We start from the raw sequence: 13,076 nt of genomic DNA on the forward strand, positions 1-13,076 counted from the left end.
GAAGGCCAACATGCCATTAGCTTTATTCACTGCCTGCTGTACTTGCATGCTTACTTTCAGTGACTGATGAACAAGGACACCTGGATCTCGTTGTACTTCCCCTTTTCCTAACGACACCATTCAGATAGTAATCTGCCTTCCTGTTCTTGCCACCAAAGTGGATAATCTCACATTTATCCACGTTAAACTGCATCTGCTATGCATCTGCCCACTCACCCAACCTGTCCAAATCACCCTGCATTCTGATAACATGCTCCTCACATTTTACGCTGCTACCCAGCTTTGCCATCTACAAATTTGCTAATGTTACTTTTAACCCCTTCATTTAAATCATTAATGTATATTGTAAATAGCTGCGGTCCCAGCACTGAGCCTTGTGGTACCCCACTAGTCACTGCCTGCCATTCTGAAAGGGACCCGTTAATCTCTATTCTTTGTTTCCTGTCTGCCAACCAATTTTCTATCCATGTCAGTACCCTACCCCCAATACCATGTGCTCTAATTTTGCCCACTAATCTCCTGTGTGGGACCTTATCAAAGGCTTTCTGAAAGTCCAGCTACGCTACATCCACTTTCCCTTGTCTATTTTCATAATTACATCCTCAAAAAATTCCAGAAGATTAGTCAAGCATGATTTCCCCTTCGTAAATCCATGCTGACTTGGTCCGGTTCTGTTACTGCTATCCAAATGTGCCGCTATTTCACCTTTTATAATTAACTCCAGCATCTTCCCCACTGTTGATGTCAGGCTAAATGGTTTATAATTCCTTGTTTTCTCTCTCCCTCCTTTCTTAAAAAGTGGGATAACATTAGCTATCCTCCAATCCACAGTAATTGATCCTGAATCTATAGAACATTGGAAAATAATTACCAATGCATCCACGATTTCTAGAGCCACCTCCTTAAGTACCCTGAGACACAAACCATCAAGCCCTGGGGATTTATCAGCCTTCAGTCCCATCAGTCTACCCAACACCATTTTCTGCCTAATGTGAATTTCCTTCAGTTCCTCAGTTACCCTAGGTCCTCTGGCCTCTATTACATCTGGGAGATTGTTTGTGTCTTCCCTAGTGAAGACAGATCAAAAGTACCTGTTCAACTTATCTGCCATTTCCTCGTTCCCCATAATAAATTAACCCATTTCTGTCTTCAAGGGCCCAACTTCGGGCTTAACTAATTTTTTCCTCTTCACATACCTAAAGAAGCTTTTACTATATATTCTTGGCTAGCTTACCTTCGTACCTCATCTTTTCTCCCTGTATTGCCTTTTTAGTTATCTTCTGTTGCTCTTTAACAGTTTCCCAATCCTCTGGCTTCCCGCTCATCTTTGCTATGTTATATTTATTCTCTTATTTTTTTACTGTCCTTGGCTACCCTTGTCAGCCACGGTCACCCCTTACTCTCCTTAGAATCTTTCTTCCTCTTTGGAATGAACTGATCCTGCACCTTCTGTACTATTCCCAGAAATAGCTGCCATTGTTGTTCCACTGTCATCCCTGCTAGGATATCTTTCCAGTCAACTTTGGCTATCTCCTCCCTCATGGCCCCTAAGAGTCCGGTAGTTGGGTGACTGTCAGGAGAGAGAAGGGGAATAGACAGAATGAGCAGAGCACCCCTGTGGCCGTTCCCATCAACAATAAGTATACCGTTTTGGATACTGTTGGTGGGGACGACCTACCAGGGACAAGTTGCAGTGGTTGTGTATCTGGCACCGAGACTGGACCCTCAGTTCAGAAGGGAAGGAGGAAAAAGAAGAGAGCAGTAGTGATACAGGATTCGATAGTTAGATAGGAGGTTCTGTGGGAGAGATCGAGAATTCCGGATGGTCTGTTGCCTCCCTGGTGCCAGGGTCTGCGATATCTCGTATCGAGTTCTCAGTATTCTCAAGAGGGAGGGTGAGCAGCCGGATGTCGTGGCCCATGTAGGGACCAATGACGTGGGTAGGAAGAGTGAGGAGGTCCTGAAAGGTGAGTTTAGGGAGCTAGGTGCCAAGTTAAAGGACAGGACCTCCAGGATAGCAATCTTAGGATTGCTATTAGTGCCACGTGCAGGTGGGTTTAGAAATAGTAAGATAGTGCAGATCAACACGTGGCTGAAGACGTGGTGCAGGAGGGAGGGCTTCAGATTTATAGATAATTGGACAGTTTTCCAGGGAAGGTGGGACCTGTTCCGGCAGGACGGTTTGCATCTCAACTGGAGGGGGACGAATATTCTTGCGGGTAGGTTTGCTAGAGAAGCTCCAGTGGATTTAAACTAGATACGGGGGTGGGGAGGGGAACCAGAGTGTAGGGACAGATGTATGGGAGAAGGAAGAAAAAGAATACAGTAAAGCTCTTGGTACTGTTAGAGATAAACAGAGAGGAAGAGGTGAGAATTTCTTAAATGCATCTATTTTAATGCTAGGAGCATTGTAAGAAAGGTGGATGAGCTTAGAGCATGGATTGATACCTGGAAATATGATGTTGTAGCTATTAGTGAAACATGGTTGCAGGAGGCAACTAAATATTCCTGGATTTCGTTGCTTCAGGTGTGATAGAATCAAAGGGACAAGAGGGGGAGGTGTTGCGTTGCTTGTCAGGGAAAATATTACAGTGGTGCTCTGGCAGGATAGATTAGAGGGCTCGTCTAGGGAGACTATTTGGGTGGAATTGAGGAATGGGAAAGGTGTAGTAACACATAGGGGTGTATTATAGACCACCTAATGGGGAGCGAGAATTGGAGGAGCAAATTTGCAAGAGATAGCAGATATTTGTAGTAAGCACAGGGTTGTGATTGTGGGAGATTTTAATTTTCCACACATAGATTGGGAAGCCCATTCTGTAAAAGGGCTGGATGGTTTAGAGTTTGTGAAATGTGTGCAGGATAGTTTTTTGCAGCAATACATAGAGGTACCGACTAGAGAAGGGGCAGTGTTGGATCTCCTGTTAGGGAATGAAATAGGTTAGGTGAAGGAGGTATGTGTTGGGGAGCACTTCGGATGCAGTGATCGCAATGCCATTAGCTTCAATATAATTATGGAGAAGGATAGGACTGGACCCAGGGTTGAGATTTTTGATTGGAGAAAGGCTAACTTTGAGGAGATGTGAAAGGATTTGGAAGGAGTGGATTGGGACAATTTGATTTATGGGAAGGATGTAATAGAGAAATGGAGGTCATTTAAAGGTGAAATTTTAAGGGTACAGAATCTTTATGTTCCTGTTAGGTTGAAAGGAAAGGTTAAAAGTTTGAGAGAGCCATGGTTTTCAAGGAATATTGGAAACTTGGTTAGGAAAAAGAGATACCTACAATAAATATAGGCAGCATGGAGTAAATGAGGTGCTCGAGGAATATAAAGAATGTAAGAAGAATCTTAAGAAAGGAATTAGAAAAGCTAAATGAAGATATGAGGTTGCTTTGGCAAGTAAGGTAAAAATAAATCCAAACGGTTTCTACAGCTATATTAATAGCAAAAGGATAATGAGGGGTAAAATTGGTCCCTTGGAGATTCAGAGTGGACAGCAACGTGTGGAGCCAAAAGAGATGGAGATTTTGAACAATTTCATTTCTTTGGTATTCACTAAGGAGAAGTATATTGAATTGTGTAAGGTAAGGGAAACAAGTTGGGAAGTTATGGAAACTATGACGATTAAAGAGGAAGAAGTACTGGAGCTTTTAAGGAATATAAAAGTGGATAGATCTCCAGTTCCTGACAGGATATTCCCTAGGACCTTGAGGGAAGTTGGTGTAGAAATAGCAGGGGCTCTGACAGAAATATCTCAAATGTCGTTAGAAACAGGGAGGGTGCCGGAGGATTGGCGTATTGCTCATGTTGTTCCATTGCTTAAAAAAGGTTCTAAGAGTAAACTTAACAAGTTTGATGGCAGTGGTGGGTAAATTAATGGAAAGTATTCTTAGAGATGGTATATATACTTATCTGGATAGACAGGGTCTGATTAGGAACACTCAACATGGATTTGTGAGTGGAAGGTCATGTTTGACAAATCTTATTGAATTTTTTGAAGAGGTTACAAGGAAAATTGACGAGGGTAAAGCAGTGGATGTTGTCTATATGGACTTCAGTAAAGCCTTTGACAAGGTTCCACACAGAAGGTTAGTTAGGAAGGTTCAGTTGTTAGGTATTAATATTGAAGTAGTAAAATGGATTCAATAGTGGCTGGATGGGAGATGCCAGAGAGTAGTGGTGGATAACTGTTTGTCAGGTTGGAGGCCGGTGACTAGTGGTGTGCCTCAGGGATCTGTACTGGGTCCAATGTTGTTTGTCATATATATTAATGATCTGGATGATGGGGTGATAAATTGGATTAGAAAGTATGCAGATGATATTAAGGAGGGTGGCGTTGGGGATAATGAAGTAGGTTTTCAAAGCTTGCAGAGAGATTTAGGCCAGTTAGAAGAGTGGGCAAAAAGATGGCAGATGGAGTTTAATGCTGATAAGTGTGAGCATCATCATTAACACTAAATCCAGAATTGGCTTCTCCCTAGTAGGCTCCAGTACAAGCTGCTCTAAGAATCTATCTCGGAGGCACTCCACAAACTCCCTTTCTTGGGGTCCAGTACCAACCTGATTTTCCCGGTCTACCTGCATTTTGAAATCCCCTATAACAACCGTAGCATTACCTTTGCTACATGCCAATTTTAACTCTTGATTCAACTTGCACCTTATATCCAGGCTACTGTTTGCGGGTCTGTAGATAACTCCCATTAGGGTCTTTTTGCCCTTACAATTTCTCAGTTCTATCCATACTGACTTTACATCTCTTGATTCTGTCACTCCTCGCAAGGGACTGAATTTCATTTCTCACCAACAGAGCCACCCCACCCCCTCTGCCCACCTGTCTGTCGTTTCGATAGGATGTATGGCCTTGAATATTCATTTCCCAGCTGTGGTCCTCTTGCAGCTATGTCTCTGTTATTCCTACAACATCATACTTGCTAATTTCCAACTGAGCTTCAAGCTCATCCACTTCATTTCTTATACTTTGTGCATTCATATATAATACTTTTACTCCATTACTCCCTTCACGTTTCACGTCGATTCCTATTGCACTTGGCCATACTCTCTGATCCCTTCCTGAGCTTTCTGCCCCATTAATTACTGTTGTCTTTCTTAACTTTTCTTATTCTCTCTTTCCCTTTAACTCCATCCTTATATTTCCAGTTCTTCTCTTCCCCCCACCCCACTACTTAGTTTAAACACACCAGGGACTTCTTAAATCAGTCTAAGATCAATCTAACCTTTTGTTCCTACATAGCATTCCATTTTTCTATCATCCAAGTACCTATATAAGAATTTCTAAAATGTCCCTTATATATCCATTGCTACCACCACCCCAGTGGAGCATTTCATGCACCCATCATTTTGTATTTAAAAAAAATACTTGCATCTAACATTTCACCCTCCCCCTCCCCCCACCAGCTTAAAACTTTGCCCCCTTGTGTTAGCTATTTCCACCCTGGGGAAAGTCCCTGGCAATTACTAAATCTACATGTGCCTTTTGTGCACCTAAATCAAGTCACCTTTCATCCACCTTTACTCCAAAGAGGAAAACTCTAGCTTGCTCAATCTAAACTCAAGGCATGCTCTAAACCAGGCAACATCCTGATAAATCTCCTATACACCCACTCTAAAAAAATCCTTCCTATAATTCTAGAACTGAATACAATACTGAGTGTGGTCTAACCAGGGTTTTAGAGTTGTACCATTACCTTATGGCTCTTGAACTCAATCCCCTGACTATTGAAGGCTGATACTTCATACGCTGCCTTCTCGACTTGCGTGGCAACTTTGAGGGAGCCATGGGCATGGACCTCAAAATCCTGCTTTTCCTCCACTGCTAAGAATCCTGCTGTTAATTCTGAATTTTGCTTTCAAATTCAACCTTCCAAAGTGAATCACTTCACACTTTTCTAGGTTGAACTCCATCTGCCACTTCTCAGGCCAGATCTGCATTCTATCAATGTAATGTTGCAATCTGTGGTAACCCTCCACAGTATCCACAAGTTCACCATCCTTTCTGGTATCTTCAACCTTATTAACTCATCCTTTCACTACTTAAACCCAAGTCATTTATAAAAGCACAAAGAGCAAAGGTCCCAAGGGAGTCTCAAGATGGCGCTCATGGAGTAAACCGCTTCTAGGCTTTGCTCCAAACCTTTTACGTCTTTTTAACCTACAAACACCCCTTAAACTTATTCTAATGGGGTCTAAACATACAGAATTTTTCTTTTTAACTATTTGAATTATTCTCAACTTGCTGAAATGTCTAAAGCAAAAGAATTGAAACAGACCAAAGAACCGATAACTTTAGAAACAATTGTGAAGCTTATAGAAGTCAAATTTGAAGAACTGGAGAGAAAAATATCCGTAAAGTTTTTACAGTATGACGAACGTTTGAAATCACTTGAAGAAAAGTTCCAGACCCTTTCATTGGAATCACAAAAACAACAAGCAAGTATTTTGGCTCTTGAAGAAGCCGCTCTTAAGAAAGATAGTATAATCGAAAAAATACAAGAAGAGCAAACTTTGACGTCTCAACAGATGGATCGCTATAAAGTTAAAATTACTGATTTGGAAAATCGCTCTCGAAGACAAAATCTTCGGCTAATTGGGATTCCGGAAAAATTTGAAAGCGGTGATCTTACCGTTTTCTTCTCTAAATTTCTAAGGGAGGTCCTGGGTTCAGAGGTACTGGATATTCCCCCGGTAATTGATCGGGCACATCGGGTTTCCCGGTTTCAGGCTGATTCAAGTTTGAAACCACGACACGTAATTCTCCGGATCCATTATCTCCATATCAAAGAACATTTGATTCGGGCAGCTCGTAAAAAAGGTATGATAACCCATCAAGATTTCAAGTTTCGCATTTTGGAAGATTATAGTCCTGAGGTTTTACGGGCTAGGCTGGCTTTTAGATCGGTTATGTCGAATTTTCACCAGAAAGGCTACAAGCAAGCGCTGTTATTTCCAGCACACTTGAGAGTCACTCTTCAGGATGGAACTTTCCGGCTGTTTAAATCGCCAGCGGATGCTCAAGGTTTCCTGGAACAATGACATTCTATCGGGCTGACCAATGTAATCTAGCCTATAGATTTGGATCTGTTATAGATTGACGTTTGGTTTTTTTTTTGGATACAGTTTACATGTATTTCTTACATACGGTTAAAGCTTTTTTTTTACTGGGTTTATTTTGACTTTATATTTTTTCATATTATTAATCTATTAGCGTTGAAAATAACTTATTAGGGTTTTTTCTTCCTTTTTGCTTTTCTTTTTTAAAATCGATATACGCTCTCTTTTATACTTTTAACATTTGAATATTAAGATTGGGAAAAAAATAAAATGGCATTTCTTCTTCCCGACAGACTTCAGTGTTTGGAGCGTCATAACTGTTTTGATGTGTTTGAAAGTTTTAAACTTTCATTTATTGTTTTAATTCTTTTTTTAACCCTTTTGTTTATATACATTTATAACACTAATTTTATATTTTAACTTTTGTTATATCAACCCTTTTTTATAATGTGGGTTGTTTGTATTTTTTTTAACTTTGTTATGTTTGAGTTGCCGTCTTGAGACAAGGGGGTAATTTTAGTATTAGATCGCTTGCTTGCCTCTTTTTGGCTTTTTTCCTGGGGTTTTGAGGGTGGTGGGAGGGGGATTTTTCTTTTTTCTCTTTTTTTCGCTTGCTTTTTGCTTAGTTTTATTTCATGGGCTTATATGAAACTACAAAAATGGCTGCAGTGCTGTGACTTCCGGTTTCCCCTTGAACTTACTTCCTTCTTCCGGGTTCACTTTTCTTTCAAACTTATGTGTTAACTGTAATATATATTGTCAATATGGATAAGACTATTAACTTTGTTTCTTGGAATACTAATGGTTTAAAGCATCCGATCAAACGGAAAAAAATATTCAAAGTATTCCATAGAATGAATGCTAATGTTATTTTTGTACAAGAGACTCATGTAAGGAAGGTGGATAGTCAGCGGTTGTTTAGGTTTTGGAAGGGCCAACAGTATCACTCAAATTCGCAAGCCAAAGTGAGAGGTGTTTCTATTTTTATAGACTCATCAACTGCTTTTATACATCATGAAACAATTTCAGATCTGCAAGGTAGATTTTTGCTTATTACTGGTTTACTTTTTAATCAAAAAGTTGTTTTAGTTAATGTTTATGCTCCAAATACTGATTGTCCTGAATTTTTTAAATGCTTGTTTACATCCTTTCCCAATCTGAATCAATATAGATTGATAATGGGCGGGGATTTTAATTGTTGTCTAAACCCTTTGATGGATAGATCCAAGCCCACTCAAACTCTTCCGAATAAATCGGCTTCTCTTATTAATTCTTTTATGATTGATTCAGCTATTTGTGAAATTTGGCATTTTTTACACCCTAATGACAAAGAGTTCTCATACTTTTCCCATGTGTATCATAATTACTCAAGAATTGATTACTTTTTCATTGATCAGCATTTACTTACAGATGTTATGGATTGTAAATATGACTCTATTACTATATCTGATCTTGCACCTTTGAAGTTATCTATTAAGATGACGGATTCATATATTAGTACTAAAGGTTGGAGGTTTAATCCTGTTTTACTGCAGGACTCTGACTTTGTCAACTTTATTAAACAGCAAATTGATTTGTTTTTCTCAATAAATTCTACAGCAGAGATCTCTAGTGGAATTTTGTGGGATACTTTTAAGGCATATATTCGTGGACAGATTATTTCATATTCTGCTGGAGTTAGGAAACGAACTAATTCTAAAATATTAACATTAGTTGATAAAATTAAGGCAATTGACAAGATCTACTCATTGACCCCTAGTAAAGAACTTTATAAAGAAAGAGTGGAACTTCAAATGGAGCATAGTTTACTATTATCCTCCTCGATTGAAAGTCAGTTAATTAAATCGAAAGCTCAATTCTATACATATGGAGATAAGTCTGGTAAATTACTAGCTAACCAATTGAAAATTGCTTTGGATAAGCGACAGATTACTAGGATTCGCAAACAAGATGGTACTCTGACGATTGATCATAAAGAGATAAATAAAGCCTTTCAAGATTTTTATAATTCCTTATATCAATCAGAATGTACTAAGGACTCTTCTATAATGAATGAATTTTTAAGGAAATTGAATATTCCAAAAGTAACTGTTGAGGATAGTGTATTTTTGGATACACCTATTACGGAGTCTGAAATAGAAAAGGCTATTTTTTCAATGAACTCGGGTAAAGCTTCGGGTCCAGATGGTTTTTCTGCAGAATTTTTAAAATCCTTTTCTTCCATACTTTCTCCTTGGCTTTGTAAAATTTTTAAAGATGCATTAAGTATAGGCAAACTACCACAATCTTTTTATGAAGCTTCTATTTCTTTAATTCTTAAAAAAGATAAAGACCCTACTGAATGTGCATCCTATCGGCCTATATCTTTGCTGAATACGGATTTTAAGATTTTTAGTAAAATTTTGGCTATTAGATTAGAAAATATATTGCCTCGGATTATTTCTGAGGATCAGACTGGATTTATTAAAAGTCGCTATTCATCTTTTAACATTAGAAAATTAATTAATATTGTTTATACCTCTTCATCTAAAATGCCAGAATGTGTCATCTCTTTAGATGCCGAAAAAGCATTTGATAGAGTCGAATGGTCATATTTATTTAATACATTGCAACATTTTAATTTTAGTTCAAAATTTATATCATGGATTAAATTAATATATCATAAACCTTTAGCTTCGGTCTTTACCAATAATCAAAGATCCCCTTTTTTTCAATTATTTCGGGGTACAAGGCAAGGTTGTCCTTTAAGCCCTTTATTATTTGACATTGCTTTAGAACCCTTGGCTATAGCCATTCGTGAATCACCCAATATTTTAGGTATTACCCGTGGGGAGACGATGTATAAGGTATCATTATATGCGGATGACTTGTTATTATATATATCTGACCCTGAAAGATCTATTCCTGCTATTTCTTCTTTGCTTGCTCAATTTAGTAATTTTTCTGGTTATAAATTGAATTTTAATAAGAGTGAACTATTTCCATTAAATATGCATGTTTCAATTTATAATCATGTACCATATAGAATTGTTACAGATTATTTTACTTATTTAGGTATTAAAATTACTAAAAAACATAAAGATTTATTTAAAACTAATTTTTTACCTTTAATAGATCAAATTAAGCAACTTGCTAATAGGTGGTCCCCACTATCTTTGTCTTTGGTAGGCAGAGTTAATGCCATTAAGATGATGATACTACCTAAATTTCTATATCTGTTTCAAGCATTACCAATTTTTATTCCTAAATCTTTTTTTGATATGGTTGACTCTAAAATATCTTCATATTTGTGGCAGATCAAAAATCCTAGACTAGGTAAAAAATATTTACAGAAGCCTAAGAAGGAGGGTGGCTTGGCTCTACCAAACTTAAGATTTTACTATTGGGCAGTTAATATACGGTATTTGATATTTTGGACACAAGAATCGACTACAGTTGCTGGCCCATAATGGGTAAATTTGGAATGTAAATCTGTGCAAGATTTCTCATTGATCTCAATCTTAGGATCTTCACTTCCTTTTTCGTTACTCAAAATGAATAAACAGATAACTAATCCCATAGTCAAGTATACATTACGAATCTGGTTTCAATTTCGTAAATCTTTTGGCTTGAATAAGTTTATGCTGTCAAGTCCTATAATATCTAACTACTTCTTCCGACCATCATCTATAGATCAAGCTTTTCTTTTATGGAAAACAAAAGGTATAACATGTTTTCGTGATCTGTTTTTGGATGATAACATTATGTCCTTTGAACAGTTATCTAATAAATATAATTTATCTAAAACCCATTTTTTTAGATATTTGCAAGTTAGAAATTTTCTATATAATGAATTAAAGTCTTTTTCGAAAGAATGTCCATTGGACATTACAGAAAGAATTTTAGCTCTCAATCCTTGTCAAAAGGGTTTAGTAGCTATCATTTATAATATGATTATGAATGTACAGCCAGATATATCAGAAAAAATTAAGAAGGAATGGCAGGAAGAATTGCATTGTCCTATATCTACTGAGCAATGGGAAAAAATTTTATCATTGGTAAACTCATCCTCTATCTGTGCTAAACATGCTCTAATACAATTTAAGGTTGTACATAGAGCTCACATGTCTAAAGATAAACTTGCTCGATTTTATTCTTATGTTAATCCAACCGTGATAGATGTCATTCTGATGTTGCTTCATTGACCCATATGTTTTGGTCTTGTCCTTGTTTACAAAACTATTGGAAAGATATTTTTAATATTATTTCAAGAGTTTTAAATATTAATTTCCAACCACATCCTTTTACTGCAATTTTTGGTCTACCAATGATAGATAATAAGCGTTTATCCGCTTCATCCCAACGAATGATTGCATTTGTTACATTAATGGCTAGAAGATCTATTTTACTGAATTGGAAAGAAATTAACCCTCCAACTGTATTTCAGTGGTTTTCTCAAACTATTTCCTGTTTGAGTTTAGAAAAAATTAGAAGTGTGGTTTTTGATTCTTCAGTTAAATTTGAGGAAACTTGGAGACCAATTATTCAACATTTTCATATGAATTAAATGGTCTGATCCTGAACCTTATTGTTACTATCCTGAATTGTGTGGATGGAGGTTCGGAGTCATCGGCACTACTGTATGTATTTAACATTATGCGATTGCCCATGTTGGTTAGTTTTTTTTATTAGTTTTTTTTTAATTCTCTTAGTTTTTTGGGGTTTTTTTTTTCTCCTTTTTCTCTTTTTCTTCCTTTACATTAATACTATGAGTTTGGGAGACTATATATTGATTAATACATATCTGATTGTTTAATTAATCTATTAATTGTGTACTCTCAAATGTTTTGTACTCATATTTTACTTATGTTTTTCTTAAAATTAATAAAAAGATTTGAAAAGAAAGAAAAGAAAGAGCAAAGGTCCCAAGACAGATCCTTGTAGAATAATATTAGACACCAATCTCTGGGCAGTATACAGTCCATCTACAACTACCCTCTGCCTTCTATAGACATGCCAAATCTGAATCCACAAAGCCAAGTTTTCCAGGATCCCTTGCACCTGACTTTTTAAATCGGCCTAACATAAGGAACCTTATCAAATGCCTTGCTAAAATCTATTTACATGACATCCACTGCTGTCTTCATCAGTGTGCTTTGTCACATCCTCAAAGAATTCAGTCAGCCTCATGAGGTATAACCTAACTTTCAATGTCATACTAGCTATCCCTAATCTGCTTCTCCAAATGCTCATAAATCCTTTCTCTAAAAGCTACTTCCAATCTGCCCACCACTGAAGTAAGACTTGCTGGTCTATAATTCCTAAGTTATCCCTTCTCTCTTGAACAAATGAATAATGTTTACCACCCTTCATTCGTCACTCCTGTGGCCAGTGAGGATGTAAAGTTCATCACCAAAGGTGCAGCAATTTCTTCCCTTGATTTCCATGTGGAAACTAATACAGTGTCAGTAACATCTAACAAATAGATTATATAACTTTTGTGCACCAAATGTATGTTTAATATCTCGGCTACAACATTATCATAGTCATCACAGACCTGTATATCTCTTGCATTTAAAAAATTATGATAACTAAAGGACAATTATTGTTTGCATAAACACATTCTTTATATAGCACCATATAAAGTTCTGGATCACTGTACCATTTTTACAGCCAAATTTATATTTGAATGGAAAATGCTTTTAAACAAGAACATATTCTAACCAGTTTTGTACACAAAAGTTCTACAAATAACAAGTAAATGAATGATTATGTCTGGTGGTGCTGATTGAGTGAATAGTGTTGGGCAAACCTGAAAATGCTGAAACTACTCAGCAAGTTAGTCTAGGTTTGTGGGAAGAAAAGCAGATAATATTTTGAACAGATCTTTCTTCACAGAGAAGGGAAGACAAGAAGCTCGATGAGATGCAAGCAGGGTGGGGGAAGGGGAGGGAGAAATGTCACTGAGTAGAAATGACCATGGGGATAAGGGGTAAGTAAGGATATCTGGTCAAAGTGAATTAAAACA

The 13,076-nt window shown here is 37.3% G+C and overlaps 1 protein-coding gene across 1 annotated transcript in view; it reads left to right on the forward strand.

Moving 5' to 3' along the window:
* The window catches only part of lta4h (leukotriene A4 hydrolase), an 83,448-nt gene that overhangs the window by 13,665 nt on the left and 56,707 nt on the right, over nt 1-13,076 (forward strand). The gene's annotated exons all lie outside the window — the stretch shown is intronic.

This window comes from Hemitrygon akajei, chromosome 14, assembly GCF_048418815.1.
Source record: "Hemitrygon akajei chromosome 14, sHemAka1.3, whole genome shotgun sequence".
NCBI classification, from domain to species: domain Eukaryota; kingdom Metazoa; phylum Chordata; class Chondrichthyes; order Myliobatiformes; family Dasyatidae; genus Hemitrygon; species Hemitrygon akajei.